The 27,425-nt window shown below is 38.7% G+C and overlaps 1 pseudogene; it reads left to right on the forward strand.

The window, feature by feature from the left end:
• The first annotated feature begins 311 nt into the window (after positions 1-311).
• Positions 312-27,425, forward strand: part of LOC134758972 (uncharacterized) — a 91,678-nt pseudogene continuing 64,564 nt past the window's right edge.

The raw sequence follows: 27,425 nt of genomic DNA on the forward strand, positions 1-27,425 counted from the left end.
TTTTAGTAGAGATGGGGTTTCACCATGTTGGCCAGGATGGTCTTGATCTCTTGACCTCGTGATCCACCTGTTTCTGCCTCCCAAAGTGCTGAGATTACAATTGTGAGCCACTGCACTCAGCCAACTAATATATAGTTTTATAGTCTTTATTCAATTTCCTCTAATATTTCCAAACATGTTTTCTAAAGCTACTTTTATTTGAATGAGATCCCTTTAAGGTCTACATATTGCATTTTGTTTCTATATCTGTTCGGTTACTTTTATTCTATAATGGCCCTCCCATTTTTTTTTTAACCTACGACATTGACTTGAAAGATGCAGGGGTGGTGATTCCCACAACATCACTGTTCAACTCTCCCATTTGGCCTGTGCAGAAGACAGACGGACCTTGGAGAATGACAGTGGATTATTGTAAGCTTAACCAAGTGGTGACTCCAATTGTAGCTGCTGTACCAGATGTGGTTTCACTGCTTGAGCAAATTAACACATCTCCTGGTACCTGGTATGCAGCCACTGACTTGGCAAATGCCTTTTTCTCCATTCTTGTCCATAAGGCCCACCAGAAGCAATTTGCCTTCAGCTGGCAAGGCCAGCAATATGCCTTTACTGTCCTACCTCAGGGGCATATCAACTCTCCAGCTTTGTGTCATAATCTTATTTGGAGAGACCCTGATTGCTTTTTGCTTCCAGAAGATATCACACTGGTCCCTTACATTGATGACATTATGCTGATTGGATCCAGTGAGCAAGAAGTAGCAAACACACTGGACTTATTGGTGAGACATGCATGCCAGAGGATGGGAAATAAATTCAACTAAGATTCAGGGATCTTCTACTTCAGTAGAATTTCTAGCGGTCCAGTGATGTAGGGCTGTCAAGATATTCTGTCTAAGGTGAAGGATAAGTTGCTGCATTTGACCTCTCCTACAACCAAGAAAGAGCCACAATGCCTAGTAGGCCTATTTGGATTTTGGAGGCAACACATTCCTCATTTGGGTGTGTTACTCCAGTCCATTTATTGAGTGATCCAAAAGGCTGCCAGTTTTGAGTGGGGCTCAGAACAGGAGAAGGCTGTGCAATAGGTCCAGGCTGCTGTGCAGGCTGCTCTGCCACTTGGGCCATATGACCCAGTAGATTCAATTGTGCTTGAGGTGTCAGTGGCAGATAGGGATGCTGTTTGGAGCCTTTGGCAGGCCCCCATAGGTGAATCACAGTGGAGGCCTCTAGGATTTTGGAGCAAGGCCCTGACATCTTCTGTAGATAACTACTCTCCTTTGGAGAGATAACCCTTGGCCTGTTGATGGGCTTTGGTGGAAACTGAACATTTGACTCTAGGTCATCAAGTCACCATGCAACTTGAACTGCCTATTATGAACTAGCTGCTTTCTAACCCATTAGGCAAAAGTGAGTCGTGCACAGCAGCATTCCATCATCAAATGGCAGTGGTATATATATGATATACAACAGCAGGTCCTGAAGGCACAAGTAAGTTACATGAGGAAGTGGCTTACATGCCCATGGTCTCCACTCCTGCCACCCTGCCTCCTCTCCCCCATCAGGCATCAATGGCCTCATCGAGAGTTCCCTATGATCAGTTGACAGAGGAAGAGAAAGCTAGATTCACAGATGGTTCTGCACGATATGCAGGCACCAGCCAAAAGTGGACAGCTGCAGCACTGCAGCCCCTTTCTAGGATATCCCTGAAGGACAGCAGTGAAGGTAAATTTTCCCAGTGGGCAGTGCACCTGGTTGTGCACTTTACATAGAAGAAGAAATAGCCAGATGTGCAATTACATACTGATTCACTGGCTGTAGCCAATGGTTTGGCTGGATGGTCAGGGACTTGGAAGAAGCATGATTGGAAAATTGGTGACAAAGAAATTTGGAGAAGAGGTATGTGGATGGACCTCTCTGAGTGGTCAAGATTATGAAGATATTTGTATCCCACGTGAGTGCTCACCAATGGGTGACCTCAGCAGAGGAGGATTTTAATAATCAAGTGGATAGGATGACTCATTCTGTGGACACCGTTCAGCCTCTTTCCCCAGCCACTCCTGTCATCACCCAATGGGCCTATGAACAAAGTGGCCATGGTGGCAGGGATGGAGGTTATGCATGGGTTCAGCAACATGGACTTCTTCTCACCAAAGCTGACCTGACTATGGCCACTGCTGAGTGCCCAATTTGCCAGTAGCAGAGACCAACACTGAGCCCTCAATATGGCACCATTCCTTGGGGTGATCAGCCAGCTATCTGGTGGCAGGTTGATTATATTGGACCTTTTCCATCATGGAAAGAGCAGAGGTTTGTCCTCACTGGAATAGACACTTACTCTAGATTTGGGTTTTCCTATTCTGCAGGCAATGCTTCTGCCAAGACTACCGTCTGTGGACTCACAGAATGCCTTATCCACTGTCATGGTATTCCATACAGCATATTCTCTGACCAAGGCACTCACTTTATGGCTAAAAAAGTGCATCCATGGGCTCATGCTCGTGGAATTCACTGGTATTACCATATTCCCCATTATCCTGAAGCAGCTGGATAGATATAATGAAGAAATGGCCTTTTGAAGCCACAATTACAATGCCAGCTAGGTGACAATACTTTGCAAGCTGCGGCAGAGTTCTCTAGAAGGCCGAGTATGCTCTGAATCAGTATCCAATATATGGCACTGTTTCTCCCATAGCCAGGATTCATGGGTCCAGGAATCAAGGAGTGGAAGTGGCACCACTCGTCATCACCCCTAGTGAGCCACTAGCAAAATTTTTGCTTCCTGTTCTCATGACATTACATTCTGCTGTCCTAGAGGTCTTAGTTACAGAGGGAAGAATGCTGCTACCAAGAGACACAACAATAATTCCATTAAACTGGAAGTTAAGATTGCCACCTGGACACTTTGAGCTCCTCCTACCTTTAAGTCAACAGGCTAAGAAGGGAACTACAGTTTTGGCTGTGGTGATTGACCCAGACTATCAAGATGAAATCAGTCTACTACTCCATAATGGAGGTAAGGAAGAGTATGCAAGAAATGCAGGAGATCCGTTAGGATGTCTCTTAGTATTACCATACCCTGTGATTAAGGTAAATGGGAAACTATAACAGCCCAATCCAGGCAGGACTACAAATGGTCCAGACCCCTCAGGAATGAAGGTTTTGGTCACTCTAACAGGAAAAAATCCACGACTTGCTGAGATGCTTGCTGAAGGCAATGGGAATGCAGAATGGATAGTAGAAGAAGGTAGTCATCAATACCAGCTACCACTATGTGACCAGGTGCAGAGATAAGGACTGTAATTGTCATGAGTATTTCCTCCTTCTTTTGTTAAAAACATGCTTGTGCATGTATACATTTATACTAAGAAAATATGTTCATTTAATTTTATTTTCCTTTATCATGTGACATAAGATGTGTTGACTTCATATCGGCATTTAAGTATTGTTAACTTTATGTAATAGTATTTGGGTAGGGGATTGGCGCATTTCCAGTTGTACAAAGGATGGCTGTATTATGTTAGGTGTGATTATGACCTTATTATTTTCTTTATTTGAAGATTAATTTTGATCTCAGGAGATGTGTATGCATTCAAATTGACAAGGGTGGGCTTGTGGTGGTTAATACTGAATATCAACTTGAGTGGATTGAAGGATGCAAAGTGTTGATCCTGGGTGTGTCTGTGAGAGTGTTGCCAAAGGAGATTCACATTTGAGTCAGTGCACTGTGGAAGGCAGACCCACCCTTAATCTGGTGGGCACCAACTAATCAGCTTCCAGAGAATATAAAGCCAGTAGAAAAACGTTAAAAAGTGAGAACAGTCTAGCATCCCAGCCTACATTTTTCTCCCGTGCCAGATGCTTCCTGCCCTCAAATATCAGACTCCAAGTTCTTCAGTTTTGAGACTCGGACTGACTCTCCTTGCTCCTCAAGCTTGTAGACAGCCAGTATTGTGGGATCTTGTGATTGTGTAAGTTAATACTTAACAAACTTATATACATATATATATATAATATTTATATATGTATACTATTAGATATATCCAATTAGGTTCTGTCCCTCTAGAAAGCCCTGACTTATACAGTTACTTTTTTATTTACTAATTCTGATTCCCTTCATTCCTTCTTGTGAATTCCATTTACCATCTAGTGTCATGTCTTACTTCAACACAGCTTTCCACCCACTTCCAATACAGTTTCCATTCAACTCTTTTATCCTATTATTGTCAAATGTATGCATTTCTGCTAGCAACAAGTTGTCTCAGTATTTTTTTTTTTTGAGCTGGAGTCTTGCTTTCTTGCCCAGGCTGGAGTGCAGTGGCACGATCTTGGCTCACTGCAACATCTGCCTCCCAGGTTCAAGTGATTCTCCTGCCTCAGCCTCCCGAGTAGCTGGGATTACAGGTGCTTGCCTCCATGCCCAGCTAACTTTTGTATTTTTAGTAGAGACAGGGTTTCACCATGTTGATCAGGCTGGTCTCAAACTCCTGACCTCATGATCTGCCTGCCTCAGCCTCCCAAAGTGCTGGGATTACAGGTGTGAGCCACCGCACCCGGCCCTCGGTATTGTTTTAATCTTGGAATGTTCTTACTTTGACCTTTATTTTTGATAGGTATTTTTCCTAGTTATAAGATTGCTAGTTGATGTTTTCTTTTCCTTTTAGTACTTTGAATATGTCATCCCACTGCCTTCTACCTTCCATTATATCTGATGAGAATTCAGCTGTTAATGTTATTTGGTTTCCTTTGTGTATGATGAGTCATTTTTCTTACTGTTTTCAAGATTTTCTCTTTATCTTTTGGCTTTTAACATTTTGGCTACAATGTGTCTAGATGTAGATCTTTTTGTGTTTGTCATACTTGGAGTTCCTTGAGCTTCTTAGATGTATTGAGTAAGGTTTTCTTCAAATTTGGGAAATTTTCAGGCATTATATCTTTAATTTTTTTCTGTCTTTTTCTCTCTCCTCCTTCTAGTGTAGGTGTTGGTGTACTTAATGGCATCTCACATTTATTTGAGGGTCTATGCCTTTTTCTTCATTGCATTTTTCCCTCTGTTCTTCTAATTGCGTAATCTCTATCCATCTTCAATTCACTGATTATTTTTTCTGCCAGCTCAGGTCTATTTTGAGCTTCATTAAATAATTTTTCATATTGCTCATACTTTTCAATTCCAGAATTATTATTTCTGTTTTTATATTTCTATCTTATCAATATTCTTTGTTTAGATATTGTCATTATACATTTATTTAATTTTTGAGATGTGATTTACTTAGTTCTTTGAACATATTTATAATAGCTTCTTTGATGTGTTTGTCTGCTAACTCCAACGTTGAAAGCCCTTCAAAATCATTTTCCGGGTCCTGTGTTTGTTCCCTGGGTATGGGTCACACTTTTCTGTTCCCTTTCATGTCTTATAATTTTTTTTGGTTGACGATTGGACATTTGCAATAATATATTGTAGCTACTCTGGATACCGATTCCCTTGGGGTGCTGGTGTTTTTGTTGTTTGCTTTTTCATTTATTTATCAGTTATCTGGCTGAACTTAGTCTCTGAAGTCTATTTCCCTCATTGTGTATAGTCTCTGTGTCCCTGCACATTTTTTTTCTTGTTTGTATCTTTTAGAATCATGACCTAGCAGTAACCTCTGGATCAGCATAAGCCATTAATAAATGGTCAAAGACTACTTAAACCAACATGGCCAGACAGATACTTATAATTTATTATTGAATATGTATATATTTCCAAGGTTGCTATCACAGTTCAAGGAGTTTATGTGTTTGGTCCACTAGTTCTACCAGGGAATAGTAGCTTGCATTTTTTGTCTTTGATTATTAGAGTGTGAAGCCTTGGACATGCACACATTATTCCATACCAGCAGGAATGTGTGATTTTCTTTTTATGTCTAGCTTCATAGGATTTGTCACTTGGTCAGAGTAGCTTATTGTTCAGCCAGTGTTCGGTCATAGGTTGTGCTTCAGACTCTAGTATTAATGAGGCTTCTGCCCTTTTCAATGAATCTGTGTGCAGCTTGGGAAGTTTTCAATACTGCTTCACATACTGTTGTAATTGTTTCTGAGTGGAGACAGCCTAGCAGAAGCATACAGACTTCTCATCCTCCAGGGTTGACTGTGATCCCGTGGGGGCTCTTCTTAGCTGTCTTTGTAACCTGGCTCTCTCTGTTAAACTGGCTGCTGTTCCATTTTTTGCTTGTTGCCACCAGTATCGTGGAATTACGAGAGCTTCTTAATTTTTTCCAGCCAAGAACACCGTTGTTTTTGACAATGCCTTTAGGCATCGGATTCTCTTAAGTTCTATTCCAAATAAATTTAGTTTTTTCAGGTAAAGCTGAAGAACTCTTCTCTTTAATGCCTGCCTCTCCTTCCTTACAAGATTTTCCATCAGTGCACTGGATCTGTGGGTGAGGGCAGTGTCCTGCTTTTTTCCAGAATGACACTTGTTCTATAAGGTAGAGAGATGGGGGTGTGGTAGTCCCTGGTAGTCTTGGCTTGCCCTTACCATCAACAGTCTTACGAAGAAGCTGAGGAGGGCATGAAAAGGGTCCAGTATGCTCAGTTGTCTGTACCTGGATTAGAGCTTTCATCCTATTAGTAGAGGTTGAAGTGAAGAGAACACTGATTATTTTGGCCACACACGCTAGCCAGAGAACCTCTCCAACATGAGAGTGGGGCAGAGGAAAAAGAACAGATTACTTTTCCTGGGATGAAATTGTAGCTCTAGACTAGGAGCTGGGGGGGAAAAAAACACTCATCTTCTTGGCCACATCTGCTCAGAATAGAGCATCTGGAGTCATTTCTGTAAGATGCAGCTTGAAGTGGCTGGGAGGAGTGGATAGTGGCTCTCATACTACCCTCTTGCTGTTCTTGTTGAAATTTAGTAGAATTTCCTTAATATTAAATGTGTCTCCATTTGTTGTATGCTCTTAGGACAATTTCCAAATTAAAAATTTAATTAAAATTTAATTTAAAATCCAATTTAAACAATTGAGGTTTAAAAATAATTTTCTGTAGTTAAAGAGTTGTTTTATTGTGCTCCTTTTCTGCTATTCTGGAAGTGGATTAGCTCTTCACTCTTGATTTTTATAGGTTCCTTAAATATTAAGATTATTGAATCCTCAGACTTTGGGAGGCCAAGGCGGGTGGATCACCTGAGATCAGGAGTTTGAGACCAGCCTGGCCAATATGGAGAAACCCTGTCTCTACTAAAAAATGCAAAAATTTGCTGGGCGTGGTGGTGTGGGCCTGTAATCCCTGCTACTCAGGAGGCTGAGGCAGGAGAATCACTTGAACCCGGGAGGTGGAGGTTGCAGTGTGCCCTGAGATCGCCCCACTGCACTCCAGCCTGGGTGACAGAGGGAGACTCTAACAAAAACAAACAAACAAACAAACAAAAAGATTATTAGATCATGAATGTTAACGTGACATGCATTTCAAATATTTTCTTCTGATCTGTCTTTCTCATTCTCTTGATTATTATTATTTTTTGGCCGGGAAGAAGTTTCTGGTTTCTGTTTAGTTATTAAGCAATAAAATATATCAATACTTCATTGTTTCTGGAGTTTGAGTCATGGTGAAAACAAACTTTTGCCACTCTGAAGTTTTAAAGAAATTGGCCCAAGTTTTCCTCTAATACTTATATGAACTCAATCTTTTTCTTAAGTGTTAGATCCATTTCAAATTTATTATAAAGTATATTGGGAGACATGCATTGTGATTTTTTTTTGTTATATACTTTAAGTTCTAGGATACATGTGCAGAACGTGCAGGTTTGTTACATAAGTATACATGTGCCATGGTGGTTTGCTTCACCCATCAACCCGTCATCTACATTAGGTATTTCTCCTAACGCTATCCCTCCCCTAGTCTCCGAGCCCCCAACAAGCCATGGTGTGTGATGTTCCCCTCCCTGTGTCCATGTTTTCTCATTGTTCAACTCCCGCTTATGAGTGAGAACATTCAGTGTTTAGTCTTCTGTTCCTGTGTCAGTTTGCTGAGAATGATGGTTTCCAGCTTCATCCATGTCCCTGCAAAAGACATGAATTCATCCTTTTTTATGGCTGCATAGTATTCCATGGTGTATATGTGCCACATTTCTTTATCCAGTCTATCATTGATGGGCATTTGAATTGGTTTGAAGTCTTTGCTATTGTGAACAGTGCTGCAATAAACATACATGTGCATGTGTGTTTATAGTAGAATGATTTATAATCCTTTGGGTATATACCAAGTAATGGGATTGCTGGGTCAAATGGTATTTCTGGTTCTAATTCCTTGAGGAATCGCCACACTGATTTATCTTTTTCCCAGTGATTATTGAGTTGTTCTAATACCACCTATTTATTTAACATGCCATTGTTAGCATATACCCAGTTTGCTTATATCCTTGCATCAATTTCTGGGCTTCATATCCTTTTCTACTAACTTACTCTCCATTCAAGAGCCAATAATATACTATGTTAATTATAGATACTTCTTAGTATATTTTAATATAAGGCTGGATACAATAATAGGGCTGGATACTTTAATACGTTTTACTCTCTTTTTTTGGTTGGTTAGTTTGTTTGTTGCTATTCTCGTTTATTTTCTATATAAAATTTATAATGAATTTGCCTATCTCTGGAGGAAAAGTAGTCTTCATATATTTATTGAAATAATGTTAAATTTATATATTAATGCAAGAATAATTTATATCTGTATGATGTTGAGAGATTCTATTTCTAATAACATAAAATGTCTTCTCATTTACTGAAGTTCACTTTTTTTGACTATGAATTGTATCAAAGTTTTCATTGTATGAGTTTTGCATATTTCTGGTTAGGTTTATGAAGTTTATTATTTGGTAGTTAATTTTATTTTTCTGATATTACAAATCAGATTTTCTCCTCCATTATGTCTTCTAACAAAATATTCTTTGTATATATGAAGGCTGTTGGCTTTTGTATGTTAACTTCTTTTTTTCTTTTTTCTTTTTTTTTGAGACAGAGTCTGTCTCTGTCACCCAGCCTGGAGTGCAAAGGCGTCTTGGCTCACTGCAATCTCCACCTCCTACATTTAAGCAATTCTCGTGCCTCATCATCCTGAGTAGCTGGGACTACAGGCACCTGCCACCATCTTTTGAAATTTTTAGTAGTGCCGAAGTTTCGCCATGTTGGCCAGGCTGGTCTTGAACTCCTGGGCTCGAATAAGTGCTGGGATTACAGGCATGGGCCATGGCACCCAGCCTTCTATGTTAATTTTGTATCCTTTTTTTCTGGATTTTTTCATTTGTTTGTATTACATTTATTATTGATTATCTTGGGTTTTCCAGGCATATAATTACAGGCACATCTGCAATTAGAAATGACTTTACCCTTTTCTCCTTTTAAGACTTATGCTTCTAATACTATTTTAAAAGACTGAGTCTACTTCATAACATCTTTAATACATAGTTAAATAGTAGTAAAAATTGTGAGCAACATTTCCTTAGAAAAGCCTACAGTTTTTTTCCATTAGGTAAAATTCTGGATTTTAATCTGAGTTATGTACATTTTTATCACGTTAAGGAAGAGCCATTGATTTATATTTTATTTGTTTTAATCAGAAATAAGTGTTGATTTTTTCAGACTTTTTCAATAGCTTAATAGACAATTATATAATTTTTCTCAGAGATATTACATTACTATGGTCATGGAGGTTTTTAAAAATATGTATACTGTGTTTTATTTCCAAATTTTGTGCATATAACTATGACAGAAAATTACCCTTTAGGTTTTTTTTAATTGTGCAAGCTTTATTGAATTTAAATAGAAGTGTTTTACTGGCTTCCTAATAAAAATTTGAATATATTCTTTCTAATAGTTAAGGTAGCATTGAAATCATTTAGTCTTAGAAACTATTGTGAAATTTTTTCTTGAAAACTTCTGGATCTAGTGTTTTAGGGTTTTTTTTGAGGTTTTTTTTTTTTGCTTTTTTTTCTCTTCCTTTTTTCTTTCTCTTTCTGTTAATGGGGGCATATTTCTTTGGCAAATTTCTCAAATTCTTGTAAAGAAACTAAGATTTTTAATTTTCTATTTCAAGTATAATTTGGTAGGTAAAAATTTCCTGAGAATTTTTTATTTTATCTAGGTTTTCAAATTTATGTTCATAATATTTTTCAAATTCGTCTCATGATAGTTTAATAATATTTCTTATGTTTTAATGAAGTACTGAATTCATTGAAATGTGATATTTTTCTATCACTTTTTTTGTTTATTTGGTACATTTGTCCTTTCTCCCTTATTTCTTTTTATTATTTATTTATTTATGTATGTATTTTTGAGATGGAGTCTTGCTCTGTTGCCCAGGCTGGAGTGCAGTGGCGCAATCTCGGCTCACTACAGGCTCCTAGGTTCACGCCATTCTCCTGCCTCAGCCTCCCGTAGCTGGGACTACAGGCACCCGCCAACACCCCCAGCCAATTTTTTTGTATTTTTAGTAGAGACGGGGTTTCACCATGTTAGCCAGGATGGTCTCAATCTCCTGATCTCGTGATCCGCCTGCCTTGGCCTCTCAAAGTGCTGGGATTACATCTCCCTTATTTCTTAATTAAGTTAGCTGGTAGTTTTTCTATCTTGTTAAGTTTTCAAAAACATGCTCTAAAATATACTTGTTATTTTTACATATTAATTCATACTTTCATCTCCTCTTGCTATTTCCTTAACTTTACTTTCTCTCTTTTTTTTTTAAGTTAACTTTAGCTTTTTTGAATATCATGGTGAGATGTAGGGACAAGAGAACAAGATTCATCAAAAAGAGCTAAGGTTTTGGCCAGAAGTCTATCTAATTTTGATCTATCAAGTCAAATAGAAACATACGTATTAAAAGCTAAGGAAAGTATCTTTAAGTACTTGAAAAAAATTCTGTGCTCCCCAGGGAAATAGGAGTAGTACCCTCTCTTCTGCTAGATATGGCCAAAAAAGAGTGGCAAAAAAGAGTCCAACATAGAGTTTTCCAAGCAAACCTATGACTTTCTCTCAACTCCATCCTTTCCTAAGTTAGGAGCATATTTGTAGTTTTACAATTAGAGGAGAGATAAGATAGGAGGAACCTCAAATTGGCCTGCTGTTCCATCCTTCTGTATCCAGTCTCCACTAACCTCCTTGCATTGAAACTTTGCAATGTTGTAAGTTAATGGATAGATTCTTTTCTAGTTTCCGTAATTGATTTTGATAATGCGTGTATTACTCATTTCAATGAGAGCTGAGGGAAAAGCCACAGTGCCATCTTGTTTGGATACCCAACACGTATTTTTTCCATTGTGTTAGTCTCTGCCCTATAAATAATAATCCCTTTAGCAGAGGGACTGTGCTGTATGCATCCTTGTTTCCCATGTTTGATGCAGTGAATCGCTTACATTAAATGCTAAGAAATATTTTGAAAAACACAGACAGAAAAAATAAAGGAAAGACAAGTTGGGGAAGGGGGAAGAAAGAAAGAAAAGGTTTTAAAAAAGTACAAAAAAAGGTAAAGGAAAGTTGTAACTCTAAATCAAGGTTATGTATATTAAGGAAACTGCATTTGCAAAGAAACTTGAAGCTTTGGTAACCTGTGCCCATAATTGATTAGGCAAGAGTGAATTTTAAGATGCTGAAGTGAAAGGAAAATATAATAGTTCATGCCATTGCTAAAAGCATGAAAAACAGAGTTATGCATAAGAAAGATTGGTAGTTTATGATTGTTATTTAATGCCTAGAGATAGATCAAAGCCAGAGAATGAGTCAGAACTAGAAATGTACATTGATAATTTCAAATGGGTGGTCCTACTTGGGATCTAAGGCAAGATTTTTAATTGGCCTCATGCAGCTGCATCGTATTTGTTTTCAAGTATATTTATTTCCTCAGACCAAAATTAAGTTCTAATCTGAGAGGGAGGACAAAGGTATGCTGATGAAAAAAAAAATGCAATCGATACAATACAATTGTTTAGAGATAGAACATTCAGGATATGGCTATACTGTCCTATATTTCTCTCTAGTATAAATGCTACATGCATTAGGCCATTTAGATAATAATTGTAGCACCAAAGATAGAGCTTTTGTATTCTAGTGCAAGCTAAGCAGTTTCTTTTTCTTCTCTTCCACTTTAGAAGTTTGAATATCGTGGTGAGATGTAGGGTCAAGGGAACAAGATTCATCAAAAAGAACCAAGGTTTTGGCCAGAAGCTATGTAGCAGGTCCTGTAGCTGTGTCCTGTCCACAATAGGTAATAAAAGTCGAGTGGAGTAGATATTATCTTCACCGATGCCATGGAACAAGATAGAGTCACACTAACAGCCTTAACATGAGAATTACAAACCTAAAGCAGAGCACAGTCTAAAAAGTGGAGGCCAGGGAGAGTGTGGGGTCCTCAGTGAAGCGTAGCTTGGGTAGACTAGGAGAAAAGACAAGAAGCAGCCAGCTTTCTATATTAAATCTGTGAAAGGAAAACCTAAGCCTACCTAAAGATGGAGAACCCAAAAAACTAATCAGGGGGACAATATACTATGAAGTTCAGCAGAACTGTGATCTTATGCAACAGATTGTCAGCATTTCTCCTAAAAAGCATGGTGTCTTGACTAGGGCATCTGCAGATGGTGTCCAGAGTCCAGAAAGTCAAGTCATTCCAAGAGCTGCCAGAATGGGGACTTCTTGTGAACTCTGTCACTTATCAGCTGAATAGCCTTAAACAAATTATTCAACTTCTGTATGCTATAGGGCTAGTGAAAGAGCCTATTTCATAGAGTTATGCAAAGATAAACTGAAATAATATACTCAAATAACCTAGCATAATGCTTGACTTATTAAAAGTGCTTAATGAATAGAATACTATCATTATCATCACAATTATGGTTAAATTTTTGAACAAGTATGCCACTCCATGTCAGCACGTTTTAAATGCTGAGAATACTTCAGTAAATGAAATATACAAAAACACCAACATGGCAAAACTGCAATTATTTTTAATGGCAAAAATCACAATTACTTTTGCACCAGCCTAATACAAAATGTTTGCCCCCATGAAACTTACGTTCTAGTGAGGGAAAAGAAAAAAAAATAAGAAAAACAATGAAAAGTGATAACAAGAATTACTGAGAAAATGAGAGCTGGATAGTTGTCCACAGTCTGGGTGTGGTCAGTGAGTAGAGGCACCCCTTCTTTCCCATGGATCTATATGAGTATTAACATCAAGAAATGAGAGATGATGTTAAAAGGGATAAAATTCATAATGATTATTATCCTAATGGCATTGAGGTAAGCAGTGCTGGTGAGAGTCAAGGTGTTGTGGGGTGGGGAAGAGAAGATATAGGACTTTCCAGCAGTGCCCTGAGTGCAGAGGTCCTCTCTTCACTCCTCACAGTGCTACTGTGGCAGATGAGGAAAGTTCTTATTATTATAAGCCTTGGCACCGGTTACTCCTTGAACCATTTTTTAAGATTTTTGTTTCTAATTTTATTTTTGACCTTTTAAAAATTAGCCTGTATTAATCAGAGTTATCCATAGAAACAGAGTTAATAGGAGAGGTGGGGTGAGGGAGAGAGAGAGAGAAAGGAGAGAGAGAGAGAAAGAGAGATTTTTATTATAAGTAATTGGCTTATGCAATAATTATGGAAGCTGTAAGTCCCATGTTCTTCTGTCTGCAAGCTGAAGACCAAGGAAAGCTTGCGCTGTAGTTCCAGTCTGAGTCTGAAGGTCTGAGAACCAGGAAACCTGATAGTGTAAATCTAGTGCAAGTCTGAAGGTGTGAAAAACGAGGAGTGCTGATGGTATAAGTCTCATTTTGAAGGCAGGAAAGATTGATATCTTAGGTCAAAGACAGTCTGACAGAGAGAGTAAGTTATCTCTTCCTGTGACTTTTTGTTCTGTTCAGGCCCTCAACAGATTGAGCAATGTCCACCCACATCAGGGAGGGCCGTCTGCTTCACTCAGTCCACCGATTCAAATGCTCATCTCCTCTAGAAGCACTCACATATATACACCCAGAAATAATGTTGACCTAAATATCTGGATACGTGCTGACTCAGTCAAGTTGACACAAAATTAACCATCACATTCTTGGCCTACAGGCAAAATAATAGCAAAATGAAGAATCAAATGCAATACATAAATTTTGCTTTAGATACAGGAAAAAATGGGAGTATAGTTTATACTGAAAAGTCTACCTGATTCCTTCTAGATAAAGCCTTATAGTACTGTAAAATCTCACAATGTGTTCTAAATTATGAAAAATTTTGACCATCAGGTAACTGGTGAGGTTATTGGGGCCACAAAACTGTGATTGGGGAAACACCATTATATTGGCAGCAAATGAGAAGGAAGGAAGAAGAAGGGGGTGTCTCTGCCAAGTGATATAGAGTGACCTGAAGGTCTATGCTTACTGTGGGCCTCCATCTAGCCACCCCATCAGTCTTAGCTCCTTCAGAATGTCCCTCAGACTTCCATCTGATGACCCTTTTTACAATGTCAGTCTTCTGTTGATATTCAATATAATCTGAATTTCCTAGGATATCAGTATTGGCTGCAAATCTTGTTTGGATTGGAAACCTCTACGGTACCCCTCTTCCTGTTGGAACTGAGAGAAGGAAGTGTCAACAAAAGTTAAGTCAGAGGTGAGCAGAAGGGGTGAGGGTCAGACATCTGAACGTGCCAACCAGCGTGGAGTAGACATGAATGGATCAAGGTTTGATGTACTGGGAGAAAGTCCATGTAGTCAGACAATTGCTCTACCCAGTGGCTCTGGGGACAGTTAGGAGACCTAGACACTGGGAGGACAGTAGCAATCCAGAAAATGAGCTGTCCCTTACTTAGGAAGCAGTTTTTTCATAAATAAGGAGTTTGGGGCAAAGGATATGCAGTGAACATGGTAAAAAAAAAATAGCACCAACAGCTGAGTTCAGGGGCCACTCATAGGACCAAGAATGAGATGTGTTTCAGAATCATTAAAACTGACCAAAGCAAGTCTCCACGTTGTGAGTTTGAGGGATCCAAGTTACTGTTCAGGTAAAAAAGGCAAAAGTAGATGCCAAGGGATATGATTTGGCTCTGTGTCCCCACCCAAATCCCATCTTGAATTGTAATCCCCATGTGTCGAGGGCAGGACCTGTAATACCCATGTGTACAGGGAGGGAGTTGACTGGATCATGGAGGCAGCTTCCCCCATGCTGTTCTTATGATACTGAGTGAGTTCTCATGAGATCTGATGGTTTTGTAAGTGTTTGACAGTTCCTTCTTCACACGCTCTTTCTCCTGTCACCTTGTGGAGAAGACGCCTGCTTCTTCTTTGCCTTCTGCCATGATTGTAAGTTTCCTGAGGCCTCCCCAGCCATGGAGAACTGTGAATTAATTAAACCTCTTTCCTTTATAAATTAGCCAGTCTCGGATATTTCTTTAGAGCAGTGTGAAAATGGACTAACACACAAAGTCTACTTCAAGATGAGGATATGATCACAAAGCAGGAGACCAGTTACAAAAAAAGAGCTTACTACAAAAGTACCCCCAGACAGGAAGAGGTGGTGTTTCTCACTTGACTTATGAACATTCATCAAAGTCCCGCTGGCCATGGGCAGTCTGGGTTTGGGGCAGAGCTGAACCCAAATTTGGGTATTGAGTGAAAGCAGTGGAGGGAGGGTTCATGGAACCAGAAAGCAAACAAATCATATATTATACTCACCAGAGCCTCCTAATCATAAATGGTAGTCAAGAGTCTTTGCACTCTAAAGCTAAAGGATACAATGTCATTAAAACAATAACAGCAATAATAACCATAATGATAACAGAAACAACAAATATAAAACATGATGTTTTCTACATGTACCAATCTTATTTAATCCTTAAAACAACTCTGTAATAATTTTAATCCTTAAAATTATTCTTGATGAGAGACCTCTGCTTTAAAAACTTAACCGAGGTAATAGCAGTACCGAAAGCCACATTAAGTTACTTGCTTCAAATCTGCTTTGACCTCAATCTAAAATCTGTTTTCTTTCCATAAAGCTGCTATGACTCTCTGATTGTATATGCTTATGCCTGCCCTACTTACCATCCCTGAGGTTTGTAGTTTCTATGTGTGCAGGAGTTCAAAGCACATGGCTTGCACAGAGTAGATCTCAAAAAGTCTATATCATTGAATTTGCATATTTGAGCAGGAAGAAGATTGGTGTGAAGATCAGAAGGCTTTGGCTAACTTGTTAGCATATTGCTAATTCAGAATGTGTCCTTGGACAAGTCTTTTTAAAAATATTCTGTACCTCTGTTCCATTTGTTATTAGGTGGTGAAAATGCCTTCCACTTCTTATCTCACTGGAATACTACTATAAGAATAAATGAAATAAAGTGATAAGTGAATCCAATGGAATGGCCGGATTCTCTAGCCAGAGACTGAGGGAAAAATGTCAATTTAAATCATTTTACTTTTCCTTTTTCTCCATAGGAAGATATTGTAGGGATAAGTGCGTGAGCTGATATTTTAAGCATACTTAAAAATGGCTACAGTAATATAAGTAAAACAACTTAAGCATCTGGAAAGAAAAGTGCTATGTACACCTGGGGGTGATAATGAGGCTTGCAGTGATGAGGAAGAATTTTAATAACAATAAATCTGAGTGAATTTCACTCAACCTGCTTGCAGGAAATAGCAGCTCAAGGACATAAAGTTCTCCCAAAGGTTCGTATCCAGTTTTGTATCCAGTTTTGCAAATAGATTGCTCATAGCTTTCTTGATCCCATATTCTAGACAAAATGTAGATGTACCAACCCCATATCTTGCTTCTGACTCAAGAAAATGTTCATTCCAATTGTAAGAATCAAAAGAAACTTAAACTAATTCTTATGAAAGCATGTTTGCTTTTGGGAAAACTCTATCTTCTAGGTACATATATGTTCACTTTCTCTTTCTTAGCAGAATGTGAATAGTGTAGCTTTAACGCATTGAAAAAAAGTCACACTGGATTTTATCTTTTTTCTTACAGTCATGCTTGATTGCATTCCACCTAAATAAGTGCAATCCAGGCAGATGCTATAAAACCATAGTCCTGCAGTGTAGTAGATTTTATTCATGAACATACAAGTACTAAAGTCTTTGAGTATTTCTTAATAGAGTTACTAAGCAAAACTAAGGCTGGTCAAGAGCAGGATTATGGAAGCCTGACATTATGGAAACCTCAGGAAAGGGCAATCAGTGCACTGACCCAAATCTGTGGGCAGTAGAACAGAAAGGATGAGGCTTCATCTTCTATCTTATCTGGAGTCTCCATAGGAATTATTTGCTAATGAGTCTTATTTGCTGATATTGAGGTTTGCTAGCCTTTTCCAGAAGACCTGGCTTTCCTCAATGGCTATTAGTAGAAATCAATATCATCACAAAGTTATCCATGAGTTGTGGGATGCATGGTTTATCAAAAAGAAAAGCAGCTCCTTCTTCTTGAGAAAGAGTTTCCTTATCTCTGAACAAGAGCTACTGTGAGTAGTATTCTACCTCCTTGAATAGAGCTTTCGTCTGATGCACTAGCAAATGGGTAGTAATGCATATGGACTTTTGTTGTTGTTTTTTGGTTTTTGGTTTTTTTCTGTGCGTGTGTGTGTGTTTTTTTCTCGAGACGGAGGCTCGCTCTATTGCCCAGGCTGGAGTGCAGTGGCGCAATCATGGCTCACTGTAACTTCCGCCTCACGGGTTCCAGCAATTCTCCTGCCTCAGTCCCCTGAGTAGCTGGGATTACTGGTGCGTGCCACCACGCCGGGCTAATTTTTGTATTTTTAGTACAGACGAGGTTTCACCATGTTGGTCAGGCTGGTCTTGAACTACTGACCTCATGATCTACCCTCCTCGGCCTCCCAAAGTCCTGGGATTAAAGGCTTGAGCCACCGTGCCCAGCCGCATGCGGAATTTTATGCTGACTTTTTGCTGGAGCCAGGCTGGGAAAGGGGATAGAGCTAAGGAGAATAATTTTTAAACTTTACCTGGGGAATTTGTAATTTAATATAGCCTTTGTTGCTCCATCTGAAATGTGCTACTCTTTTAGGAATGTGAATGCCCAAGTATCACCTGAAAACAACTCTTAAAAGGTCTTCACCTTTCCCTGAGCTCATGTCTCTCCCTTTGTTTATCCAAATGTGCATGACCCGCAAAATATGGCACCACTGTTTCCTAACTCCTCTATTTTGATATTTGTTTCTGGAAAAGGCATGTGGTTTGCTCCAGTGATGACTAACAAGGACTTTCTTTGGTTCAAAGCACAGTGTTTTTTTTTTTCCTGCTGGTCAGAGGGAAGTGGAAATCTCATCAGTGGTCTCTAAACTCTTTTGATGATATACTCAATCAATAAAATATTTCAATCATGTATCCCTAATTGTACTATCTTATTATAAATTATATATATTTACTACTGAACCTCAGAAAGTCTACTACAAATATAACATTCAAGAAGATGCAGTAAAAAATGAAAGACAAGTATTTAAACAAAATTTTGTCCAGTTTTAACTCGTAAAACAAAATGCACAGTGTACTCATGGATTTATTATCAATGATTTATTTTAGACTTGGAGAAATCTGATTAAATATGGTAGGTGTTACTAAGCCATTTTTGTCTTTAATTTTTAATATGGATGATGAAAAGCTCCTTTTAAGGGTAAAAGTGCTAATTCTTTTATTTTGATACTTTTGTGTTGCATTTGTGGTTTATGTTTTCTGTGTATCATTTGCAGGAATTTTACTAAACAAGTTGAGATGATTAATTCCTGTGGAGTCTCCATAGGAATTATTTGCTAATGAGACTTATTTGCTGATATTGAGGTTTGCTAGCCTTTTCCAGAAGACCTGGCTTTCCTCAATAGCTATTAGTAGAAATCATAGTTTTTCTATGATTAGTAGAAATCATAGTTAAATCTAGATAATGCAATCAATAGATCAACTTATTCACCTCTGTATAAACTATGATAGCAACAACAGATAAAAACAAAGGAACTAGTTGCCACTTTTAATCCTGTCACGCTCTCTCATTAACACCTGGCCCTCTGTGTTTTAGACATGACTGAAGGGTGTGGGTTTCAACTCATACACATTCTAGAGAGTAATTTTTTTCATATTTTTAGGTAAAATAGATGTATAAATAGAAGTTTTAATTCTATTAAGTTTTCTTTCAGTACTCCAAATGATCGTCTTATGCACCTAGGCTTCCTATACCCTGCTTTAGAAATCCTTATTTAACAGAGCACATAATTATCTCTTTCTACAAGACCTGTTTGTGAAAAATTGAGCTAATTCGGTTTTTGTCAATAGGATCAATTAAAATTCTGTAAGGATGCTTATTAGCTAAAATGCCTCTGTGTCAATCCCTGACAAAACTGAAGATTCATTTTACCTGTTTAGCAAATACGTATTTTCTCAGGGCTGATTCCAATTCACTTTATTCTGTCCACGAAGCCTCGTGGGGGTCCTAGAATCAACTGTGACATTCTTCTCTCTTTTTTCTCTTGACATCACCCAGGTCAACCTGAATTCCCTATTTTGAACTCTGTGGGTAAAAGCAGATAAGAATAATAAATTTGGATGAGAGTGTATAGGACGCTATAGTGAAGGAGGAGAAGTTTCAGCAATCCCCTAAGGGAGTAAAAGACAGGATGAATCATTTTCTTCAACCTATGGCATAAAGACCTCTTCCCGCTACAGCCACAGTGCTTAAAGGAAACAGCTAAGCCATTTGATGCCTTTTATGCTTCTTCTTTTTTTAAAAAAAATACAACTTTGAATGAGCCTAGTCAGTAAAGAAAGGTCAAGTGAAACTGCTACGGCACATTTTGTTCCAGAGTCTTTTTCTCCCCCTCCATACTGAGCAAGATAAAGGACCCAGTTGTGACTGCCACACAGTGGTTCCTTAATTGAGTCTTCCATCTTCACAGAACCAGATGAGAGAGTCACTTAAAAGGAAGTAAATTCAAAACCATGTGCGGTTTCAGAACAAATTGTCCAAGCCACCTAAAAGTGGAATTCTTTGAAATCCTGCTGCTGTTTCTGCCACATCAGGTCCTTTCTAATTTCAGCCAAAGAAGTCCTGTGTTTAAAGTGAAGATCCCTGTAATGAAGTGACATTTGACTGTTCACAGTGAATTATATAGTTGCTCACATGAGGGGAGCATTCACGATTGCATTTTCTCAACTCTGTTCAAGTGAGAGGACACCGCGTGAGGGGTCTGGCAGCCTTATATATATTTCTGGGAATCACAAGGTGGCACAGAGTTAAATTTAGTCCATCCCAAGATGTCAATCCAGGTCTGATCACTGAAGACAATTAGGGGCAACTATTACAATAGTACCAGGTAATAAAGGAAATGTGGTAAGAATTGGGCCTACTATTGGGTTGGAAGTTGGGTGAACATCGGGTCTTACAGAGAAAGCCAAAGATCAAGGAGGCCTGGTATTGCCAGAGTTTCTACTGTAACAAAGATGGTAATAGGATATTTAAGGACAGGAGCTAAAAATTTAGAGCAGAATGACCTATTACACAGTAATATCTTAAGATAAAGTCATATTAAATATACACCAGGCAACAGGAAGTAACCAAGGTGATGAAGAATGAGAATCTAAATGTAATGGCTTCCACTAAGTGCTTGGAATAACTTGCTTACACTAACACATTATCATGTGATTCAAATTACCTATGCAAGTAATGAAATGGAAAGTTAAGATCTGCATATACAATCACTATGTAAGGGTAGAATGGCTATTTGGAAGGTGTAAAAGATAACTGGTATGACTGTCATAAACCTTGTATTGCAGTCCTGGCTTTATCAGGAAATAATTGAGTGACTCCAGGTAAATTTGAGCCATGATTTATTCATCACTAAAATGTGAAAGTTGATAAAGTTATATCTCCTTTCATTATAATAGTAATATGGAAGTATGGTAAAGGACTCAAACTGTAAAAAAAAAAAAGACTTAAAAGTGCATTTATATCCTTTCTCTCCTTGTCTCCATAAACTCTCAGTCCAATTTTTCAGAGAAAAAAATGTTATTAATACTTTCTTTGAAGTCTAATAAAAAATGTATGTAAATACATATTTATAAATGCTCTAAAGGCAAGTAAATCTTATTAAACGTACTATTCATATATTGTTTATTTATTTATTTGTTTATTTATTGAGACAGAGTCTTGCTCCGTCGCCCAGGCTGGAATGCAGTGGCGCCATCTTGTCTCACTGCAAACTCGCCTTCCGGAATCAAATAATTCTCCTGCCTCAGCCTCCTGAGTAGCTGGGATTACAGATGTGCACCACCATGCCCAGCTAATTTTTGTATTTTTATGTAGAGATGGGGTTTCACCATGTTGGCCAGGCTGGACTCAAACTCTTGGCCTCAAGTGATCTGCCCACCTAGGCCACCCAAAGTGCTGGGATCACAGGCATGAGCCACTGTGCCCAAGCCATATTGTCTTATTTACATTAAAATATATATTATGGGCTGAATTGTGTTTTCCCTCAAAAAATGCATATGTCAAAGTCCTAATACCCAGTATCCCAGGATGTGACTGTATTTAGAGATAGGGCCTTTAAAGAGGTAATCAAGATAAAATGATGTCATATGGTGAGCCCTATCCCGATATGACCACCTTTGCAAAGATTATGACAGTGAGAGAAACCTAACATGGCTGACTGCATCTTGCTTCTAGCCTCACAGGCTGGCTATCTTCACCAGTTACTGAGTATAAGCCAAGCTAACCACAAGGGGAATTTAGTTTGTAGATTAACTTGAAAGCAAGGATGATAATAGTCCTTCCCTAAAACAAACCCCCTCCTTGCTCAGGAATGAAAAACTAATGAAAGGCCACAAGATTAGAATGAAAAGCCACAAGATTAGGATTATGGGAGGGGCCTGAATTCTGCTAGAAGGTAAACATAGTTTCTATAATCTCTTACTGCTCAGGAGTCATGTGGCCAGAGGTCACAAGATTTGTGACTTCCTCAATTGCTTCTATAGATAGCATCACTATTGTAGAACCTAAAATTGGTCTTTTGAGACCTTTTACAGATTTTTGCATTCTGATAACCAACTGACTGCACCTGGACCCATGACTCATGACTCAGCCAGTCCCGTGGTCCCACTCAGAGGTGGACTCCCTGCACAAGGACTGTTTTCCACACCCCTATGCCTTTTTTTTTTTTTTTTGAGACTGTGTCTCACTCTGTGGCCAAGGCTGGAGTGCAGTGGCACAATCTAGGCTCACCTCCACCTCCCAGATTCAAGCTGTTCTCTTGCCTCAGCCTCCCGAGTAGCTGGGATTACAGGTGTGCACCACCACAACTGGCTAATTTTTATATTTTTAGTACAGATGAGATTTCATCATGTTGGTCAAGCTGGTCTCAAACTCCTGGCCTCAAGTGATCTGCCTGCCTCAGCCTCCCAAAATGCTGGGATTACAGGCATGAGCCACCGCTCCCAGACCCACACCCCTATGATTTCATCTCCAATCAGTCAGCAGTACCCATTCCCTAGCTCCCTGCCCATCAAATTATTCACAAAATTTCTAACCTCTGAGTTTTCAGGAAGACTGTTTTAAGTGATAACTCCAATTCTCCCACATGGCCAGCCTTGTGTTAAACTCCTTCTTTACTGCAATACCACAGTCTCAGTGAATTGGTTTTGTCTGTGCAGCAGACAGGAAGAACCTGTTGGGCTATTACATGACGTCATTGTAAGAAGAGGAGATTAGAACACTGGCTGGCACAGACAGAAGACCACATGAGACACTAGAAGAGGGCAGCCATTAAAAAGCCAAAGAGAGAGGCCATTAGAAGAAAGTAATCCTGCCAACACTTTGATCTTAGATAGCTAGTCTCCAGAGTTTGGAGAAAATAAATTTTTCTTGTTTAGCTCCCACCTAGTCTGTGGTACTTTGTTATCGCAGGCCTATCAAACTAATACAATATGTCATAGATATCTCTACAGATCAGCTCATATAGATCTACATTATATTATGACAGTTGTATAATACTCTAATTTACAGATACGATACCATTGGTTTTACACTAATCTATTAGTGAAAATTTAGGTTGTAATTTGCCTCTCATAACCAGAAGTCAAATTCTCTCTGGAGGAAGAAAACGTCACCCAGAACCTCAGCATTTTTTTAATAGATCATACAAATAAAAAGATAACAAGCATGGAAAGAGACAAGACTAAATGCCTGAAAACAAAGGTAAAAATACAGACAATAGATTACTCTTCCTGCTTGTGAAGGGGTAATTCCCACAGTATAGTCTCTCTTGTCTTAAACCACTTGAAAGTTGGAAAACAAAAGGAAAAATTTTTCAGAGACTAGATAAAAGCAAAACAAGCCAGAGTTGAAAAACAATGAAAACAACAATAAACCTTTTGATTGCCCCATTTTCTGACTGATAGCAATCTCTTGTCTGTGGTGAAGACAGAAAAACTCAGACAGAGCTAAGTGGCCTCTTTGAATAGATAAAACAGGTACTGAATTTCAAGAGGTGAAAGGGGCTAGAACTGCAGTTCAGGGTGCCAGAGAGGAAAAAGATAAGGAGAGAAAGAACTCCTGAAATCTGTAAAAGAGGCCAATTGAGTCTTTTGTTGAATGTCAGTCTTTACTTTTGGAGGTGAAAACTCCATGATGCTGTCTAATGAAAACAACAGGGAAAGAAGATTACTGGACCTTACAAACTAAACATCTTCCAAAGCTCATGCGAACTTGAGGATCTCCTGAAAGACTTCCAGTCATAGTGAAAAAAAAAACCTCTGCTGGATACATGAGGCATTCAGCAAAGACTTTAGATTGCTGACACATAAGTCACTAGACTAAGCCAAATTTAGAGGCAAGGTTTCCTTAAACCTGCCCTAAAAGAATTAAAACCAAGTCTTAAAGGATCAAGCTTATGTGTAAGTAATTTCATTGCTTACTGATTGAAGGTCAGTACTCTTTAGGAATACAAAATTCAGTAGTCAACAATGTAAAATTCGGCTGGGTGCTGTGACTCATGCCTGTAATCCCCATGCTTTGGGAGGCTGAGGTGGGTAGATCACTTGAGCCCAGGAGTTCAAGACCAGCCCAGGCAACATGGCAAAACTCATCGCTGCAAAAAAATATAAAAGATTAGCCAGGCGTGTTGGCAAGCACCTGTAGTCCCAGCTACCCAGGAGGCTGAGGTAGGGGGATCACCTGAGCCCAGGAGGTCAAGGCTACAATGGACTATGATTGTACGACTACCCTCCAGCCATAAAAAAGGTTAATAGACTTGTGAAGTAACAGATAAATTTGATTCAGGATTAGGATAAAAATTGGTCAATAGAAGAGAACAGAAGTCAAACAGAAGACAAAATTAACACATTATTGGGTCCTCCAAGAAGCAGATGCGACAATGGGATTAAAGGTAAAAAGGATTTCAACAGGGTTAAGGCTGGTGAAAGGAAATAGAGAGTGATCTGGGGAAAGCTGATAATGCAACCAAACCAGAATTCAACTCTGACCCAAGTGAAGAGAAAAGGAAGAGAAGATTGGGTGGAAAAATCCTACACTCCATGCAGTGTAAGTAAGATTTGACAAAATCACTGTTCTGTCCTTGAACCAAAGTCTCCCAACTAAGGAGTCCTTTGTCTCCCTGAAGTGGACCAGCGTTAGCAGTTCCATCACACTCAGCAATTGACAGAAAGAAGCCTATGGGAGATATGACTTTAGTGCAAATACAGTGAGAGATTTCAAAGTGCAGCAGCTTGAGTCCTCAGTCTATGATCCTCCGTGTTGGTTTCTGAGGCAGTCTCATGGCTGCAAGAGCAGACAAGGACTTTAAGACAGTCATTATAAATATACTCAAGGGTTTAAAAGAAAACAAAAATAATTAGAGGAGATATGGAAGATGCATTAAGGCACTAATGGAACTCCTAGAGCATAAAATTCAATATAGGGAAAAAATCAATGTAATGAATGTGATTAAAGGAAATTAGACACTGCCAAAGAAAATATCAGTAAACTTGAAGGTATGGCAATAGCTATCCAATATGAAACACAAAGGCAAAATAGGTAAATAAGCAGAGTCTCAGTGAACACTAGGAGCACAGAATGCAGTCAAACACATGGGGAGTTGGAGTCCCAGAAGTGAAGGGAACAGAAAAAAATTGGAAGAAATAATGGCTAAGATTTCTTTTAAGTTGTTAATATCTATACAGATTCAAAAATTCCAGTATATCGCAAGCAGGATAAACACAATCACTTCAAGAGAAACCATATTCAAATTACTGAAACTAAGAGATAAGCAGAAATTTTAAAATCAGCCCAAGAGAAAGCCTATGTTACCCACAGTGGAATAATGACGGATGAGTTGACAGAAGCTATGCAAACCAGGTAACAATGGATGATTTCTTTAAAGTGCTGAAATTAAATACTCTCAATACACAACTCTATACCTAGTGAAAGTGTATTTTAAAAATGAAGGTGAAATGAAGACTTTGATAGACAATAAGAGCTGAGGTTATTCCATGCCAGTTGGCCTGCACTACAGACCTTCTATATATAGTGTAGAAACTTGAATTTATACTAGAGTGTCTCAAACTCGGGACCGTTGGCACAAATACCAGAGCATAGAGAGTGTAGAGAAACAAATAATTCTTTGTGGAGGGGCTGTCATGTTCACTATAGGGTGCTATCACCATTTCTGGCCCCTACCCACTACATGCCAGTGGCAATTGCTCCCCCACCCTAGCCTAGCTGCAGCTACTAAAAATATCTACAGATATTCCCAAATCACCTGGGAGTCAAACTCCCACCCTTCATCATGGTAACCACTGATTTACCCATATTAATGAAGGCCAAAAGTGGTAATCTTGAAAGAGAATATGCAATATAATTTTTGCTTTCATTTAAAAATTTCACTAAAAGGTAACTAACTGTCTAAAATAAAAATATTAGTAATGTATTATAGGATATTTAATGTATATAGATGTACAATGTTTGACAACAGTACAAAGGACAGTAGAAGTATATTCTTGTAAGATTTTTACATTTTATATGAAGAGGCATGATAGTGTTTGAAGGTAAACCAAGATGTAATAAACAAACGTTTTGTAAAACTTAGAGCAAACACAGACATATTACAAAAAATATAAATAACATTACATATATGTAACATGTAAATAACAAGCCACAACTCCAAAAATAGACAATAGGAACAAGCCCACAAGTGATTTCAATATTGTATTTATCAAACATGGATTTAAAAACAACTCATGCATATATTTAAGAAAATACTTTACACGACAATGCTTTCACAAGTAAACAGGAGTATTCTATTTTTATTTTATTTTATTTTATTTTTTGAGACGGGGTCTCACTCTGCCACCCAGGCTGGAGTGCGGTGGTGCCATGACAGTTCACTGCAGCCTTGACCTCCCAGGCTCAGTCGATTCTCCCACCTCAGCCTCCTGAGTAGCTGGGACCACAGGCATGTGCCACCAAACCCAGCTAATTTTTGTATTTTGGGTAGAGATGGGGTTTAGCCATGTTGCCCAGGCTAGTCTCAAACTCTTGAGCTCAAACGATCCACCTGTCTCAGCTTCCCAAAGTGCTGGGATTATAGGCACGAGCCACTGCGCCCGGCCTCGAACTGGAGTTTTTTAAAACTGATATGTAATAGCTGAAATTTTAAAAATGCATATTGGAAAAAAGGTAGAGTGAAACGTAGACCAATATAAAATAACCAGACTGAAGCAAGAATAAAAAATATATAGAAAATATAGAATGAGCTTAAACAACATAGACATTATGCCACAAATGGAAGTAATATTATGAATACCAAGATGAATTTGAAAATTTAGATACATTGGAAAAATCCCTACAAAATGAAAACTTAACAAATGCTACAAAATAACAAAGAACATCAAAAATATCTGAACTCGATGAAAAACACTGCAGTCTCCCACATGGAAAACTTCAGGCCTAGACAGCTTCACTCCTGAATTCTTGGAAATGTTTGAAATAGTATATCTTTTAAAACTACTTAGAGATGAATATAATAAAAATGTGTGGCCGGGCACAGTGGCTTATGCCTGTAATTGCAGCACTTTGGGAGGCCAAGATGGGCAGATCACTTGAGGTCAGGAATTTGAAACCAGCCTGGCCAACATGATGAAACCCTGTCTCTACCAAAAACACACAAAAAAATAGCCAGGCATGGTGGTGGATGCCTGTAATCCCAGCTGCTTGGGAGGCTGAGGGAGGAGAATTTCTTGAACCCAAGAGGTGGAGGTTGCGTTGAGCTGAGATTGCGCCACTGCACTCCAGCCTGGGTGACAAAGTGAGACTCCATCTCAAAAAAAAAAAAAAAGTTCCACACCCTTAATATAAACATGACATAAAAATTATGCAGCAGAAAGGAAAAGACATTTAGTTATCGGAAGTCCATAAGTAGCCTCCAATGCATATA

Source organism: Gorilla gorilla, chromosome 7, assembly GCF_029281585.2.
Source record: "Gorilla gorilla gorilla isolate KB3781 chromosome 7, NHGRI_mGorGor1-v2.1_pri, whole genome shotgun sequence".
Lineage (NCBI taxonomy): Eukaryota > Metazoa > Chordata > Mammalia > Primates > Hominidae > Gorilla > Gorilla gorilla.